Here is an 18,622-nt window from a genome sequence, read left to right as displayed (position 1 = left end):
TCTTCACTGGGGGCCCAGCTTCCATCTAACGTCAGCTGAGTCCAGAGCTCAGTGAGGGAGAGGGCACTGGCAAGTCAGTGGATGCGGGTGGGGCTCAGGCCCCGTGCTGCCGAGGTGTGCTCCTTCCCCTTGCCTGCTGGATTGTTCTCTTCATCTCAGGTCAAGGGCTGTCCTCTCCATTTCTCCAGCTGACCTGCAAATGGGCCCCACTGTTTTGGGGCAAATGGAGAGATACAGGGGGAGGAGCTTGGAGAAGGATCCGTGCCAATTCCTTTCCAGGGCTTGATGAGGCTTCTTGCTCGGGACTGCAGACCAGTAACGTCACCTTTATGTGGGAAGAATGACACCCTGTTGCCAGGCAGCCCTTGAAAACTACCTCGGCCCCTTTGTTGTCTATAAGCCCCATTGGGGAATGTGGTGAGTGACCGTGTCCGATGACCAGATAACAACAGCAGCAGCACTGTCCCCACCGTGGCAGACCTGAACAGAGCCTGGCAGACAGCTCCCGGGGCACACACTCCTTGGATCGGATGCCAGCATTTGCATGTCAGTCTGGTTCTTGAGCTGCTGCATTTCCATTTCCTTGTCTGACTTTTAACATCCACTTTTGCAATGCTGATCCTTGGAGGGCAGATATCTGGGCAATCTTGCAAAGAAGGTACCCAGGAGATAAGAAAAGTAGAAAGATAGTCGCGATAAAAGAACGATAAAGGACTGTTAAAGGAACGCTAAAACTGTCTTTTAAGTTGTGAGTTGCCTCTCTTGAATCTGGATTTTGAAATATTTTGCTGGAGACCTCTTTTCGCCCCTGAACCTAATAACACTAATGACAACAATAAAACAACAACAACAACAACAACAACAACAACATCAGTGATAGCAGCTACCATCACTGAGTGAGTTTTACGTGCTGGTTGCTGAGCTCATTTAATTTAACATAGCTATTATTATCACCATTTTACAGATGGTAAAACTGAGGCCCAGAAAGGGGAAATGACTCGCTCAAAGTCACATACGTCATAACACTTGGAGGCAGTATTTGAACTCAGCCAAGGGGGCTCTAAAAGGTAGGTCCTGAATTTGGCTGCATTGCCCCCTCCAGTGAGCTGTAGTGAGAGGAACGCCAACTCAGAGAAGGTCAGTGATACATGGGGTCTGTGCCAGGTGGACCTGATGAGGAAGAGGTAGTGGCCTTTTCATTCTTTTTATTTAAGAAAATTTTTAAAATTCATTTGAGACAGAGCGAGTGGGGGAGAAGGGCAAAGGCAGAGAGTCTTAAGCAGACTCCAGGTTCAGCCGGGAACGTGATGTGGGGCTCGATCCCATGACCCTGGGATTGTGACCTGAGCCGAAACCAAGAGTCAGATGCTTGACTGACTGAGCCACCCAGGCGCCCCCAGAGGTAGTGGTTTTTTAAGAGTTGCACCCCGGGGCTCCTAGGCCAGGGGTTCTTGCTCTGGGTAGGTCCTGTGGTTGGTGAGTGGAGCAGTGGGGGAGCCCAGAAGCTTCCCTAGGCTCACGGCTCTCACTGCCTTCTCTGCCGTATCTTGCCCCCACCTGGGGCCCGGCACGGGTCTGAGGGGACAGGTGCTAATTCCAACCTTCCAAACTGGGAGATGAGGCTCAAAGTCCTGCAACCCAGAAACGACAGGAAGCCGGAGTCATCTGTCACACCTGCTCTCCTGCAGACCCTCTGGTAGAGCACATCTCCCCTGCTCGGCTTGCTCTGACTGCACTTGGGAAGGTCTGGAGGGAGGTTCTCAGTGAAAAGAATCTCTCGAGGAGGCGAGAAAAGGGAAGGAAGGACCTGTGAGGTTTTTGGGAGGGCCTCCCAAAATCAGTGGCCTGCTCTTTCTTCCTTGTGACTGCTCCTCACTGGATTCCCACCCACATCTGGGCCGTGATTGCTGTCATCGTGTGGCCCTTTCCAGGAACAGTGGGTGGAGTTATCCTGATGTTTTTCCGAATTCAAAGAATTTCTCCAGCCTCTTAGAACTCAGGGATGGCCTGGACTTGGCCCGAGAGCTGCCGGGCTGTGTTTCCCCGGCCTCTAGTGAGGGTCAGATTCCGAAGGTCACTTCTCTGTCCCTTCCCTCTGCTTCCCTTTCCTGTTCCCCACTCTTCCCCGGCAGTCCCAACCCCATTCCCACCTTGATGCTTCCCAGCCAGAGATGTGTGTTTGGAGGCTCTGCATTTGGCTTTCCTGGTGGTCCTTTTCCTGGCCCTGTGGTTCTTGATAGCTCATGATGGCTTGGGTGGAAACTCCTGCTCCAGCCCCAGATCCCTAGGAACCCAACCCCAGCCTCGGCCCCTCCAGGGCACCTGGCATGCTCCATCCCTGCCTCCCAGGCTGCGGCTGTGAGATGGAACACGCTGAAGCCAATGGAGAGGTGGGTGCAACGAGGCCCTACGCTCCCAGCCCCCTGCCATCTCTCCACCCCCAGCACTTCCCGGGGCACTGAGTAGTGCTGAAGGGTGGCAAGCCTCTGGCAGTCTTAAGGTAGAAACAGAGAAAAGGGAAATAAAGTGAGAAACAAGTGGCAAATAGAAAAAAGAATAGCATTACTGTTGTTGAGTGCACTGTGCTTGGCACCTTACATAGATTATCTCGCTCTATCTCCATAGCAGTCCTCTGTAGCCGGCACTGTTCACCCCATTCACAGATGAGGAAACAGGTTCACAGGGGGACTCTGACCCCCTCAAGGCCCCACAGCTGGGCAGTGGCAAAGCTGGCAACCCTGGCTCTATCTTTATCCCAACGAATCCCTTTTAAATCTCCAGTCCAGGCCTTTCTCTCAGAGCTCCAAATCCTTATATCGGATACTCCCTACATGGCTCTGCTCTGAGCAATCAGTGTATTTCTTCTCCCTGGCCACAGTGACTGTGGAAAACACACACACACACACACACACACACACACACACACACACGGGCCAACGAGAACCCTTGGGAAGGAGACATTTTTTTCCTCTGTGATTGCCAGTAGGAAGGAGGCTGTAAGCCTGCAGCGTCCAAGGGATGCCACATGGCATCCTAGAAGGAGGCTGGCATGGAGAGAATCGGGTCTGAAAGATGGAGAGGAGGCGGCTAAGTCCTCGTGGCACCGTTTGAGCCTGGATCCAACTATGCCTGAAGCTGGAACCCTGACCTTTTTAGCCAATAAATTCCCTTTGTTGGCTTAAAACAGTTTGAATTGGGCTGCTGCCACTGGCAAGCAAAATCGTCTAATACAATTGCCAGGACTTGCCCTAATTCCCATTTAAGTGATTTTGTTGGATCTGTCCTTTTGAAGCACCTGGTGCACAAAGGCCTTATAGTCCGTCTTGCTCCCAAGTGGGCTGTCTTTTATAATTAGTTGTATGCTCCCAAGCCTGGGGCATAGAAGGTGCTTTATACAGACTTTTTAAAATTTTCTCTCTCTCTCTTATTATCATTATTTTTTTAAATAAATAACTTTTGAGTTCTAGACTAACAGCCAGCAACCACCTCCCTCTTGCCTGTTCTGACCTAGTCATATATTTAGTTCTTTTCAACCCTCTCCCTAAACTTTGTAGCCTCTCCATCTCCCTGGTTCTTGCTGTCTTTATAAATACATGAAATGCTCTGAGTGGCAGGTTGTGAATCCTCAGGGGCTCCCTTCACTTTGGTGTTCCCAGATACAATGTAGGAGCCTAGGCCCTAGAGTTTCGGGACACTTTGGCCTGTCCCGCTTTGCCCCTCTGCCAGTCTCTGGCCTCTTCTGAGAAATGCTTAGGGAGCCATACACCTACATCGAGTGGCTCAGTCCTCCAGATTTCTGCTTTGTCCAGTGACCTGGGTAGACCGAGATTGAAGACACAAGCTGAGCTAGACCATGGCTCTCTCTCCTACGGCGGGGTTGGGAGTCCAGAAAGTTCCCTACAAAAATGGTTGGCTTGGTTTGGGGCTCCTGTTGGACCCAGCAGAACCTGGATGGAGAATCTCCTACTTTATCAAAGCCTGGCTCACTTCCTTGAAATGATCTTGCTCACTCCCACTGCCCCAATGGGAAAACTGAGGCAGAAACAAAGGAATGACCTGCTGGAAATCATAACCCAGAGTCTGACCTTTGGACTCGGAATCCCATGCTGCGCTTTTCTGCACACGTAATTCGTCCTGCTGCTTTATTTGGTCTCTTTCCTTCCGAGCGGGAAACACAGCTGTTGGAGCTTTGGGGGAGGATGTAATGCTTATTAAGACCCCCGCTCCCCAGGCAATGGCTCAATGGCTGAACTCCTGACCCTCGGGCTGCTGCAGGAAGTGTGACGTACTGGCTCCGGCTGGATTCTGAGGTCCGTGGGGAGAGGCAGACAAGCCAGATTGAATTCTTGCGTCCAGGAGGTTAAATATGTGTAAGGGAATGGCAGAGCTAAAGCTGCTGATGCACTTCTCTCGGCTCCCGGAGGAATCGGCTCTGCTGGAATGACGTGTGAGCATCCGTGAGCCTGCTGCTGGGAGGGTCCTGGCGGGATCTGGTGGCCCTCAGAGGCTGCAGGTGTGAGCTCTGGGCCCCGGGGTCGACTTCGGACACCTGCAGGCCTCCCCCGAAAGGTTGGGAGACTCCACAGCTGGGAGTCTTGGCCAGAGCACGTGGCGGGGGGCAAGGGGTTGGAGGGGAGTGGGACAGACCTATCCCTCCTCTGGGAGCCCCAAGGTCTCGACAGGAACCTCAGCTTTCATTTGAGAATCTCCTGTGGGGAGGCAGGGAGGTTGGTACCTTTGTATGACTGCCTCGGAGGGTGGGAAGTTGTTAGAATGCTGGGCCCCGGAGGCAGGAACGGTTGGTATAAAGTCTGCCCAGCCTCCCCCCCCCCTACCCCCCCCCTACCCCCCCCCGCTTCTCCACCACGTGCCCGTAAGAGTTCTGCTGATTTTTGATGCCTAATATCCATTCCCCTTTCTCTTTGGTAGCACGTCTTGACTTCTTCGGGGAAATCTGCTACCGACCGATTAAGGTGGGGCTGGCCTTAGCTTCCTGATTCCAGGTCTGTGACTCTGCCCAGCCAATCAGAGCCCCACACCCTGACTCAGCCTAGCCAATCAGAGCAGCATGCCGTGACTTAGTCTGGCCAATCAGAGCACCATACCTTGCTGGTGCAGGGGTGAATCTGTATCCCAAGGTAGACCGAGGAGACATGTATTAGCGTAGGCCACGTTAAGCTGCTTTAGCAAATCCGTTTCTAATTTCTTTACAGCCACAGTGTTTTGCTTGTTTGTTTTGTTTTGTTTTGTTTTGTTTTGTTTTAAATCCCTTCTCAACTACCTGCCGTCTTCCTACTGGGGTGGCAAAACTGTAAGATCTAAGTGTAGGAAGCCACTCTTGAGGGAACCTGCCTTGGAATGAAGCCAACACCGAGGAGAACGGAATGGAGAGAGGCAGTTCCTGATAATATATCATTTGAGCATCTGGATCTAGCCACGCGTACTTCCCATCTCCTGAGCCAATACAGTGACCTCTATTGTTTTCTCTTTCACCCCTCCTCTCCTTCCTTCTTTTCTTCCTTTTCCTTTTTCTTTTTTAAATGTTCATTTAATTTTGAGGGAGAAAGATAGCGAGCGGGGAAGGGCAGAGAGAGAGGGAGACAGAATCCCAGGCAGGCTCTGTGCTGATGGCGCAGAGCCTGATGCAGGGCTCCAACCCCCCAACCGTGAGATCATGACCTGAACCAAAACCACGAGTCAGAGTCTTAACACACTGAGCCTCTCAGGCGCCCCTCTTTTTCTTTTCTTGTTTGGCTTAAGCTACTTTGAATTAGATTACTATTGCTTGAATCAAAATAACCCTCATATATAAGTCCAAACTCTTTTTCTCCCACTGGCTGGTTCAAAACTCACCTTCTCCAAGATTAACAGTTCCTCTTTCTGACTCACTTATTTTTTTCAGTGCTTCCTCAGAATTTACAACTTTTTGCATGACGTCCTTTTGTGCCTGTTTGTGTATTGTCATTTTCTCATACAGTTCTTTTGAAATGTCCTTGACTAGAGTTTCAGTCAAGTAAAAAACAAAAGATATTTACTGGGCTCTTCTGAGCAAGTGGCAATGTGCTGGGTGGTGGGGTGGAGGGAGGGTAAGTCATTTAAAAATAACAATAGAACATTTGAATTGGGTCAGAGACAAAACTCGTGCATTAGGAAGGCCCATTCAAGCTGGGAGAGTCCAGGAAGGGGTGATGCATGAGCAGGGCTTTGTCCTGGCTACTGTCATGGACTCAGGACTGGTTTGCAGGTCACTTGCAAATCTGATGATGTGGAGAAGAAAGACCTGTAAGCAGCGGGACGGGAGGGAGCTAGCTGAGCAGGTGCCACTTCGCGAGTTGCCTCGGGGCTCTCTGTCCTGAGGTCCGTGAACTTTTGAAGCTGCTTCAACTGCAGGCTCAGGCGTCAGTCCTGTGACCTGTCAGGGAATATGAAAATTCTCTAAGGTCTCTCTGGCCGAGTCAGCGTTATGTCACCTCATTCTGACCTAGAACTCAGCAGGCCTGTTTCCTGATGACCAAGCCTTGACTAACTTCTGCCTGGACCCCTTGCCTGACAGCAGATTCCCTTCTGGGCACACGGTCCTGCCTTGACCAGGGCTTTGCAGGTGCTGAGCCCCAGGCTGGGTCCCTCCTGCTGGCCTCCACGTGCTCTGTCTGGCCCTTTGCTTATTTCTGTCTATCAGGCTCTCCCTGATCCACCTGCTACTTTCCTGTTGGGCCGTCTGGGCTCTGGGCTTTGGTTGGTCCCCATGAGCCCATTGCATCCAGACGGATCTGGCTAAGATGGACTCCGGGGGCAGGAAGCTCCCTCTCCCCTCTGCCAAGGTGCCTCCGTCTCCCTGAGAACTATCTGCTTCTCCTCTGAGACCTGGGGTTCAGGGGCAGGAAATGACTGTCCCAAAGTCACTTGCCAGGGTCTGCAGTTTTCCCTAGCAATGTTAGTGAGACATTGTGGGACCTTCAGACAGAAGGCAGCAGATAACTATCATTAGAGCAGCAGAGAATGACTCTCCCTTCTGGTATTGGAGAAATTGGAAGAGAAGGGCTTGGGATTCTATATGCTCAGGCTCATAGCCCAGGCTTGACAAAAGCCCTTTCAGGATTGAAATAACTGCCGCTCCCAGCTCGGCTGTCCATTTCTGGTAGCAGCAGCACTTTCTCTTTGTCTGCAAACTGCTGTGCTAGTGTTTGCAGAAGGGGTTCCTGCCTGCTAACTGTGTACTCTTGCTGCCCTGCAGAAGGCAACTTCCTAGGAAACAGGGCCTCTCACCCCACCGGGCCTGCCTGTTGTTTATCTTGTCTTCAGATGAGTCACTGCTTCTTGTGACTTATTGACGGGCCTGATGTGGCTCTGCAGAGAATCCAAAAGCCGCGGGTGCTTCCTTGGAGGAATGCCTGTCTCGTGGAGGAGAGAAACCAGGACTTAGTCCTGGGGATTCCTGAGGTCATCTGTCGGCAACTGCAGTTGTGACCTGGGGAAGTTGCTTAATCTCTGGGCGTCTGTTTCTTTATCTGTTTTTTTTTTTTTAATTTATTTATTATTACTTTTTTCATGTTTATTTATTTTGAAAGAGAGAGAGAGAGAGCGAGCTGGAGGGGGTGGCGCAGAAGAAGAGAATCCCAAGCAGGCTCTGCACCGTCAGCACAGAGCCCAACACGGGGCTTGAACTCCCGAACTCTGAGATCATGACCTGAGCTGAAATCAAGAGTACGACGCTTAACCGACTGAGCCACCCAAGCGCCCCTGGCTCTTTGTCTGTAAAGGGGGCATAACCATTTCTGTCTCTCAGGGGCATCGTGCAACGTCATCTTTTGAAACCCTGGTCTAAATGTGGAAGTTGAAGAAAGATTTCAGAGCTTGGGGCTGCCTGCAGGGCTGTTGTCTCGCAGTTACCTGGACCGGTGCCAGGTTATTGCCCTCTGTGCGCTACCCAATACCTTAATTCCCTGATGTCAGCTTCTCAGTCTTCCTTCTGTGGGCCTGCTCCTGTTCCCTGGCTCTGGTGGGAGGCCCGAGGTGGTGTTCATGCTCTCATTACGTGTTTTCAGCCACCTGCCCAGTTGTGTGCTCAACGCCCATGAGCCTGCTGTGCTGGTCCACCCAGCACAAGGCAAACTGCTCTTCCCTTGGCTGGTGGCTGCTCACGCTATTCCTTTTCACTTAAATTTTAAGTTTCAGCTAAGTAGTACCTATATATAGTTAAACATTTTAAACACAAGTTCTATTGGCACAGACTCCTTTTCCCTCGCAGGCACATGCCTTTCCAGAATAGAGATGGTTTTTTTTCCAGCTCCCCTTTGCAGCGGGGAATGACCATGGGACTCAGTTCTGGCCAGTGGGATTGACACAGAAGTGTTGTGTGGTCATGTCAGGGAAACATCCTGGAAGGACAACTGGAATATACTCTCTTTTTCATCTTTGTCCCCTTTCCCACCCAGCTGGCAGGAATATGGATTTGATGGCGGGAGCTGGAGCAGCCATATTGAACTATAAGGTGATCTTGAAACTGGAGGCCATGTGTGGTCTAGCAGCAAGAAAAAGGAGCCAGAGTATTTGAGAACTTTGTGGAGCAGCCCCGAGTTGCTTATCTTCAGTCTTTTACCTGGCACAGAAATGCATTTCTGTTTTCAGGATGGGCTTTTGTTTTGGGTTTCTGTTTCTTTCTGCCAAACCTGATTCTAGCAGACCCAAATGGCCTGCCCTGCCACTCCCCACTGACAACCCCTTGCTGTCTTTTAGCTGTTTCTTCTAGTATTTTCCTCCAGATGTCTGCATAATAACCTTCATGCTATTTCGTTGTGTATTTGATTTTAGACATTATCTATGACTTCATGCTACAAAATATTTGGATTTAGCTTTCTTTGCTCATCCCCTCACCTTCTGCTACCCTCACATACTGTCCTCCTGCCCTATCTGGCCAATATGGATTCTGGTTGAATCCATAGATAGTGTATTTATCCATTATTACCACTGTGTAATTACTGTCTATAGTACAGGGAGTATCCCACAACTACATTTTCTTTTTAAATATAACGTTTTGCTTTTCATGAAATTAATAATGAATCTTTTTTGGTTTGTTTAGTTTTCTTTCGAGGCTTTATTGAGGAGTAAATTACGCGTAGCAGAATATGAATCTCTTAAGTGCCCGGCTTAATGGCTTTTACATGTGATGTACCTGTGACACCAGACATATGACATCCCAGAAAGTTCCCTTGTGTCCCTGTCAGTTAATACCCACCGTAGAGATAACCACTCCTCCCCCACCCCAGAGATAACCACTTTTTTGGATTCCAACTCCATAGACTGTTTTTTTCTGTTTTTGAAACTTATATAAATAGACTGATACCACGTGTATTCTTTTTTGACTGACTTCTTACCCTCATCGTGTTTTTATTTATTTATTTATAATGTTTATTTTTGAGAGAGATAGAGAGAGGGAGAGAGAGAAAAAGTGTGAGTGGGGAGGGGCAGAGAGTGAGGCGGACAGAGATCCAAAGCGGGCTTTTTGCTGACAGCAGAGAGCCCAAAGTGGGGCTTGAACTCATGAACTGTGGGATCATAACCTGAGCCGAAGTCTGACGCTTAACTGCCTAAGCCACCCAGGGGCCCCACCCTCATCATTTACAGATTCACTCGTGTGCTTGTGTGTATCAGTCATTCATTCCTTTTTAATGATGGGTTGCATTCCTTGGATGGAAATATCACACTTTGTTTATCCATGGACATTTGGGCTGGTTCCAGTTTTTGGCTATTATGCATAAAACTACCCTGAATATTCTTGAACTAGTATTTTTCCGGCTCTATGTACTCATTTCTGTGGACATATGCCTAGGAGTGGGGTTGCTGCCATAGGATGGATATATGTTTACCTTTATAAGAAATTGCCACAGAGCTTTCCAGAGTGTTGGAGGCACCATTTGGCCCCCATCAGCAACATACAAAGGGGCTCCTCCTCAGCACTTGGGATTGCCTATCATTCTTAAAATTTTTTTAATGTTCTTTAAATTTTACCTTGGGGGGGGGGAGGGGCAGAGAGAGAGGGAGACACGGATTCCGAAGCGGGTTCCAGGCTCTAAGCTGTCATCCCCCGACACGGGGCTCAAATTCACGGGTGGCGAGATCATGACCTGAGCTGAAGTCGGATGCTCAACCGACTGAGCCACCCAGGCGCCCGTATCATTCTGAACTTGATCAATTCTTCTGGGTGGATAGTGATCATCCTTGTGGTCTTAATTTGCATTTTCTTAATGACTAATGTTGCTGACACCTTTTTCATCTGCTTGTTAGCTATTTGGACATCTTCTGTTGTAAAATGCCTGTTTGGGTCTTTTGCTCATTTTTGGTTTGCTTAGTTTCCTGGAGCTAATTTAAGCATCACTAACTTACCCCTAAGCCCTCTGACAGAACCATGAAGTGACCATCTGCATTCCCCTCTGCCCCCTGCTCTCCTCACCTTGGACTCCTCTTCCCACCATCCTGGGAAGCCTCTTCCCTTTCCTTCCCCTGTGCTCGATCTCTGCTTCCCGGATCTGATTATGTCTTTGTTCCCACTTTACTCCCTCCTTTTGGTGGAACACAGCCTCTGAGCTTCCTGTGAAAGGATATTTAAGAAGGACATTTTTTGGGACTTGGCATTTTTGAAAAATATCTGGATTGTACTCCACTTAATTGATGATCTGACTGGGTGTAGTATTACTTCCTTCACAGTGGTGAAGGCTTGTTCCTTTGTCTCTGGCTTCCAAAACTGCTGTTGAGAAGTCTGAGGCCATACTGATTCTTGACTCTTTTTATGTCACTCCTCCCCCTGCCCCTTAGAAGCTTTTGGGATTTTTTCCCCCTTTCTTCCTAGGAGTTTCAAAATTTAAAAAAAATGCTTCTTCTTGGGCAGTTTTTCATTCATTGTCAGGTCCTCTTTCAGTCTTTTCAGGCAGATAAGTCGTGTTCTTCGGTTCTCTACTATTTCTTAGATCATTTTCTCCCTACCGTTTCCTCTGTTCCCTTATTCTGGAATTCCTGCTGGTCGGATGTTAAATCTCTGAGACTGATTTTCTTTCTTACCTTTTCTCTTCCATGATTCATCTCTTTCTGCGGGATTTTTCCCAAATTGGTCTCCCGGTTGTTTTATTGAATTTTTCATTTTTCTCGCTTATATTTTAATATCCTGGAGCTCCTTTTAGGTTTTCTAAATGTACCTCTTTATATCCCCAAAGGGAATGGAATGACCGTGAATGGCTTGGCCACATCCGCGAGTGTAGACAGGTGGCCTACAGGGGCCAGGCTCACCCAGTGTGCGAGGGAAACAGGTAGAGTGTAAGACAAGAGGGAGTGGGGGGACCGTGGTGAGCTGGAACATGGACTTGGGATTGGTGGATGTTTTTATTCTCGAAGAGAAGCTGGACATCTGGATTTTTACGGCTTTTATGTGCTAGCAACTAATTTGGCTTAAAATTATCGACATGTGAGTTAAACCAAATACACGTACAGGCAATATTTGACCCGTGAGCGACCATTTTGTGAACCTCTAAGGGTGTGCCTTCTTGTTTGAAAATTACCCTTGCCTTCATTCTCTACTTCGTTTCTCACAACATCTCCGTGAAGCCCCTTGCCTCAGGGCTGGTCATGGGTAGAACTGTTCTCAAGAACTAAGTATAGTACTCTGCTTAAAGATGCTCGGTCGGTTGGGCGTCTGACTCTTGGTTTCGGCTTGGGTCATGATCTCACAGCTCATGGATTCGAGGCCTGTGTCAGGCTCTGCGCTGACAGTGTGGAGGCTGCTTGGGATTCTCTCTCTCCCTCTCTCTGCCCCTCCCCTGCTCACGCGCATGTGCGCGTGCTCTCTCTCTCAAAATACATTTAAAGAAAGGTGTTTTTTAAAGTGTTGGCAATGAGCAGCGGTGGGAGCGTGCTGCTCAGGTCTCCCTGCTGTGCAGGGTGTAGGGAGCTCAGCCTCCACCTGCCTCTCCTTTGGAGCCCGTCACGGTGTCGAGGCTGAGCCACACTCTCCCCAGGCTGTTCCCAGCAACGACAGACCACAAAGCAGTAGGGAACAGAGCCGGCCATTTCTGCCCCACTCAGCCCATCTCTAGCGTCACACCTTGCTCTGGGGTCCCCAGGTCCTGGATGACACTTTCTCAGAGCTTCACTGCAGTCTCACTCAGCTCCCCCTTCCTTCTCCTCCTCCCCCTTTGCAGATGTGAGGCCTGCACCATGGCCTGAGGCTCTGTCTGCCCGCTCCTGTTCTCCACCTGAGCCTTCCCAGCCTTTCCCCAACAAATCTTGCGCACTTTTAATTCTGTCTCTGCTTCCCCAACTGACGCAGCTCCTGAGGCCCCAGGCCCTTGAAACATGCGTGTGGAGGTTACTTCCATCTCTACCTGTGGTAAAGGACTCCCAGAACATTCATGCCTGGCAGGGAAGGGCCTTGAGAGGGCAGCCGGCCCCATTCCTTCTGCAGAGCTGCGGCCGTTAGGAGGCCAGAGGGCCCCCCACGCCACCAGTCCCCGAGTCCCCTTCAGGTGCTGGCAGTTGTTTGGGTCAGAGAAATGGCTTCTCTTCTTGAAGATGCTGGGATGACGTAGGGTCTGGGGGGCAAGGGGTTCTCTGCTGGTTTCCCGTTTTCTGTCAGAATGTAGGGGATACAGTCAAGGAGTTTCCTCACAAGGAGTTTCCTCTGCCCGCCCCCCTACCCCCGGCTTCTTACTTCGGGACAGTTGGGGCATTGGGGTTTGATCTGCTGACCCCCTCCTGGGGTCTTTCTCTGTATCCATCATCGTGCTCCCTGCCAGGCTGGCCTCCCTGCTTTACATCCTCCCAGGAAAACACATATGGATGGTTTCCCCAGTGACAGGAGCCTCTGGGTAAGAGGAGGTTGGGACACCCTTCCAAAGGGTGGTAGGGTTGACCTGCCCCTGAGGGGTTGCGGTTCTTAGGCCATGCTGAGCTGCAGTCTTCCTCCCAACCTCCTCCTTTTCTAGAAATGTGAGTTTCCACAGAGTTCCATGCTTGGGAGGAGGCGGAGCCCCGAGGCGAACCCAGCACTTACTGGATGACCCGAGGGAAGGGACACACAGAGCTGTGGCTTCGCGTGGTTCTCGCATCTCTTGTCATTATCACGTTTGTTCTCCACTGAATGTTTCAAGATGAAGCTTTTGCAATCAGGGTCATCTGACCTTGGCTGTCGGAAGGGATGGAATTATGGCAACCTCTGGGGAGGGTGCCTCCTTCCACCTCCCTCCCTCGCGGTCCCCCGGATGGTTTTGTGGATGTAATACTGTAACAGAGCGAGGGAGGAGTCACAGGGCCTGCGCCAGCCGCCCCCCCCCCCCCCCCAGGTGACTGAGCCCGAGGTCACCTTTCTACCCAACTCCTTGGTCACAGAACTCACTGCATCCTCAGAATCAAAAGTGTGGAGAGGCTTCCTCACTGCTGGGTGGCTTTCAGCATTTTTCCTGCAGTGGTGGGCACCAGCCCCTGGGGCCCATAGGCCTGGCAGGCCCCAAGGACTCTCTTCATTTTCCTGGTGTTATTCTTGGTTTAGGAACCCCAGCGAGCTCTCGAGCTTTTTGTAGATGCGTCCCACTTACTCTGAGAAGGCATTTGGACCCTATCCTGGGGCTCCATTTTGTTCCTTTGTGCCTCTCATCATTTTGCTTTTTAAAAATACATTTCTCTTCATTTCAGCTGAGTCATTTTCCTCCTCCTCCTTCTCTTCTTCTTGACACTCCCAGGAGCCGGAAGGAGCCCTGTCCCAAATCCTTGGCTCCACCAGGCCAGATCTTTTCCAAATGTCAAACTCTCAGGAGCCTTGGCACAGAGCGGAGCCGACTGGGTTCTGGCCCTGACTCTCTTCCCTCCCTCATCTCTGTCAGCCTCTGCTTTCCTTTCTCATTAGGGAGGTTTATTAACTGGCTTTTCTGCGGGTACCTTTGCCTTGAGGTTTGCAGACAGAGCCTGGCAGGAAGGCCCTGTGCTCCCTAGCATGGCCCTGCTGCTGTCTGGCCCAGCTCGCCCCTCAGAGCTCCCCTGGGCACTCACCTCTGTCAGGAGGTGCAGCATCAGGGAGCTGCTTGGGGGCCACCCTTCCATCAAGAGAGGGGCCGGGCCTTGCTCCAGGGTCTCGGCCCAGGCGGCTTGGGACCCTCATGTCTGCTTCAGGGAACGTTCCCACCAGGCAGGACTGCCCCTGCCCCGCCCCCCGCCGGCACCGTGGCCCTGGCCACGAAAGGCTTTGTGCCCGCCTCACGGAACCGCTGAGACAGTGGAAAGGTTGGGCCGCTCGTCCCGTCTGCACTCTTGGCTGTAGGGGAGAAGCCTCCCAAAATGGCCGGGAGAAAGAGCACCTAGCCTTTACAGGGCATTTCATGGGCTTCGAAGACTTTCCCATGTATTGTGACTTCGGTGCAGTTTCAACTGTTTTGTCCTCACCGACCACTGTGAGGGAAGCTGGGTAGCTGTTCGTTTCCTTATTTTTGTAGCTGAGGAAACAGGCTTAGAAAGTTTAACAGATTTGCCAAAATCTCAGGGCCAGTCCTGATTTAGTTTTTCAGTTGTTATTAAAGAGAGAGAGAGAGAGAGAGAGAGAGAGAGAGAGGGAGAGGGAGGGAGAGGGAGATTGACCTAGTACAAGACAAGTAAGGGGCTGGATCACTAGTCCTGTCTGCGTCTCCTGATGCCAAAATTACAGGCTTCTCAGTGATTTTCAATTTTGATAGCCACTCACTGATTCTATGACATGTTGGGGCCTCTCACAAGGACAGAAGCGTATATTTGCTTTATTTTTTATTTATTTATTTAAATAAAAAAAATTTTTTTTAACGTTTGTTTATTTTTGAGACAGAGAGAGACAGAGCACGAACGGGGGAGGGGCAGAGAGAGAGAGGGAGACACAGAATCCGAAACAGGCTCCAGGCTCCGAGCTGTCGGCACAGAGCCCGACGCGGGGCTCGAACCCACGGACCGCGAGATCGTGACCCGAGCTGAAGTCGGATGCTTCACCGACCGAGCCACCCAGGCGCCCCGGTATATTTGCTTTAGAAGTGAATTGAAATGGGTCTGATTTGACAGCTGGGCACTCTTCTAGACATTCATTCATCCATTCACTCCGTGCAGTGGCTGGGCTGCTGGGGAGACACGAAACTGTGTGCAAGTGACATGGTCTCTTCCCTCATGGCATTGAGGTCCTGGGGTTGTTACGGTACCAAGGACGAAATCAAAATCCCAGTTTGGAGTTGAAGAAGGTGCGGCAGGATTCTCTTAAGTTCACTTAGGGAAGCCAGTCTCCGTCTGTCACTCTGAGGGAGCCACACCGTGAGAGGTCTTGGGACCTGATCATTCTTCCTGTGCAAAGCCCTCTCTGGCACCCTCCGTCCTTTGCTGAGTGCCATTCCTGACTCTGGAGGGCCAGCAGGCGGCTGGTCCCCATCCTTGTTAGCATCCCACTTCTTTCCACGCATGTGGGCACTCCCCTTAACTCGAAGAACTATAAAAAGTCCTGAAAACTCTCTGAGGAAAAGTGGAACCAGCTGATTGTCGTCCACACCTTGCGAACAGTTGCCCTGCCTCTGAGAATTCCGTCGGGGGGAGTGTTGCTTGTCCCTCACGGTTTTAGTTCACCCGGGCAGACCTGATGTTAAGCGCTGGCGAGGCGGATGTGCGCCCTCAAGAGCCACCGGGCTTGGGTTCTGTGGAGCAGACATCGGGGCTCATCCCGGTGGGGCCCGTTTCGTGCATAAGCTGAGGTTGGCTTTGTGGGTTTTTTTCCGTTCTCTTTGGGGAGTGACTTTTGGTGTGTGTGTTCTGAGCTGCTTATGCAAGCGGCAACGCATGACTCCTAGCCCAAGGCTTCTGTTGCTCTTTTCTTCTCTTCTCCGCCCACAAAAAATAATTTCACATGAAACCTGTTCTCTGGCCAAGGCTTGTCCCCTCCTCGGCAGGGGGCTCTCTTTTGTGTTGACTTTAGAACAAATTCAGATTTCTGTCTCCAGATTTTGGGGCGCACAAGCTCCAGCTTCCTTTGGAAACTTTGCTTAAATACCAGCATACTTGGAAGCCCTTCTGCCTTCTTCCTCCCACAGTCTAATAATTCCTGAACTGATGGATGGGAGCAGTCCCGAGGGCTGGGGGGGGGGGGGGAGCCAGCTGCCATTTTTGAACACGGTGTATTTCACCCACGTTTTCACACCCGGGGTGAGAAATTGGGAGTAAGACTGAGCAGAGCGAGCCCTCGGTGGGTTGGCACGCCGACTCTAGAGCTCGTTGGCCTTGTGACGAGCTCCAGGCATATTAAGATGGCTTTGAGCCTCAGTTTCTCCATGAGCAAAATGGGGTTCAGAAATAATGCCCATAAAGTGCATGGGGGGGCACACAATAGAAACTGCAGGTGTCACGAGGAGGGTGGTGATGATTTCCGGGGAGCCTGGCTTCTCAGATGGAGCTGGTGATTGGGTGGGTTTAGTGGAGAGAGTTCTAGCTGCATGTTCAGAAAAGCCAGCCGCTCCCCAAAGCTCCCCTCAGCCGCGCCCGAAAGAGCCTTAAAAAAAAACTACCTATGTGCACAGAAAAGTGATGAGACTCCACGATTCTCCTGCTCTCCCTTATCTGAACCAAAATTTGAGTCTTTGCAGAGAGGAAAGGTGAGGGCAACAATTTTCCTTTCCGTTCTAAAGCAGAGCTCCTCAGAGGTGCTATAAATATAAGAGTATAATTATTCTTTCTCTAAGCCTTGTGTAAAATGGGCATACTAGTGATTGGTTTAAATTAAGAAGAAATCAAATGTGGAGGTTCTAAGCCCAAAGAAGGGGAAAGCAGGTGGGCTTAGAGTCACAGATCTGGGTTTGGGTGCAGACCCCCCCCCCCCCCCACTAGCCACATGGTGGGGCTTGGGACCAGCTGACCTTCCCCCAGCTCAGTTCCTGCGCCTGTAAAACGGGGGTGATACCCACTACTTGTAGGATGGAGTCCGGATGAGGTAACAGATGCAAAATGGTGCCCGGCACGTGGTAAGCACACCAGTGGCGTGTACCCTGGGGGGAACCAGGAACTCCAAGCTCTGCTCTGCTGTGGTGAGGCGGCAGTGAGCTTCCCTGCTGGTGCCAGGCTGCTGAGCTGTCCCGCCGGTGGCACTTGCCGCAAGCTCAGTGTGAAAGAAAGGGTGGCCAGGCCACAGGGGAGATGCACAGGTGAGACCAGAGGGACTGGCACCTCTAGGCAGGCTGCACGGAGTGCATCTTCCTCTTTGTCTTGGCGACTCAGGCAGCGGTTTGGACAGAGTGCCTCTAATGGAGGAGAAGCCCAGGACGGTCATCTTCACCTGGTCCCCCTCCCCCCCCCGCCCCCCCCCCCCCCCCCCGTAAACGGAACACCCAGCATTTTAAACGGACTCAAAGGCTCACTTGCTCACAGCCTTCCCCCCACACGCTGGCTGTCCAAAGCGCTCTCAGACAGGAACACTTACTCAAGGGAAAGCCATTTATTTCAAATCTTTATTCATGATTGGAGAAAAATAATGCCATGTGACAGTGTACAGGTCCTGCTGCCTAAATCCGTAACAGAGATAGACGTTATGACTTAGCAAGCTCACGTGGTGCCAATTCTGAGATCAGATGAGGTTGTTCTTCCGTAGGAAATGGGCCCTGGTAGCATTGTTTTCCCATGTTGTTCTAGAAAAGCCTTTTGCTTGGTTCCCGTTTAAGTTTCTCTCTTTGTGTGTGTGTCTAAGTATGACTACAGCTCTGGGCTGGTGTTTTCTATTTATTTGGTGTCAGGTGTCAGCATTTCGCGGTACTAGGGTGGTCCTCTCCTTTGAGAAAAACAGGGCTATTTATTGATACAAAGGAGAGGTGTTCAGATCATCTTGTTAAGATGCAAAGCTCAAAATAAACACCGTATCTTTATTTGGAAATCCACATCCTTCCTTAAAGGAAGGCTCATGAGTAAATTTGTATGAAGTATGAAGCCCAAGCTGAGTGTCTATTTTTAATGACTTCTTTGCTTACATTTTAGATTGTACAAATGCCTCTGTCAACCCTTACAGGAATTTGGACTTTACTCAGTTTCGAGCAGAAGAACCTTAGCAATAAATACTACCGTGTGCCTCGCAACATTACAAACCAGGACGAAAGGAGATCTACCTGACTTCTGAGAAGAAACAAACCAGTGGCGTGAAAAATATACAACCGAGATCAGTGAACGGGTTTAAATGGACATAATAAGCAATTTGATGCCTGGGGGGAAAACACGGAGATAATAAATACAAATGACAAATATTTACAATGGAAGCAACAAACAGGACATCAGTAGGCGAACACATAAAACATTTACACTGAGGAAAATATAAAAGCGATGCCTTTCACACATCCAGCCCAGGAGCCGACGAACAAACGAACAGCCGACCCAGCAACGCGGGAGAATGTTATTGTTTCAGCCTTTGAGTGATGTAAGTAAAACGGTCAACGTGCTGCAGTGGCCCATGGCATGAGACAGCCATGGTTTACGCTCGGTTCCCATGGCAGAGCCTGACACATCGCTCCTCCTCCCCCCGCAGGCAGAGCTGGCTTTTCTGCTTCCTACAGCTCTAGCTCTTTCTAGGTGCTTCTCCCAGCATTTTGTCACCTTCCCCCACCCCCCC

The 18,622-nt window shown here is 50.5% G+C and overlaps 1 long non-coding RNA gene across 1 annotated transcript; it reads right to left on the bottom strand.

Moving 5' to 3' along the window:
- Positions 1–2,545: 2,545 nt before the first annotated feature.
- LOC122224511 lies at positions 2,546–4,801 on the bottom strand. Its single transcript, XR_006204826.1, has 2 exons — positions 4,736–4,801; positions 2,546–4,435 (listed from the first exon to the last, which is right to left on the bottom strand). It is a non-coding gene; the product is annotated as an uncharacterized LOC122224511 (long non-coding RNA).
- Between the last annotated feature and the right edge of the window lie 13,821 nt (positions 4,802–18,622).

Source organism: Panthera leo, chromosome A1, assembly GCF_018350215.1.
Source record: "Panthera leo isolate Ple1 chromosome A1, P.leo_Ple1_pat1.1, whole genome shotgun sequence".
Lineage (NCBI taxonomy): Eukaryota > Metazoa > Chordata > Mammalia > Carnivora > Felidae > Panthera > Panthera leo.
This window is presented reverse-complemented; position numbering and strand designations above follow the sequence as displayed.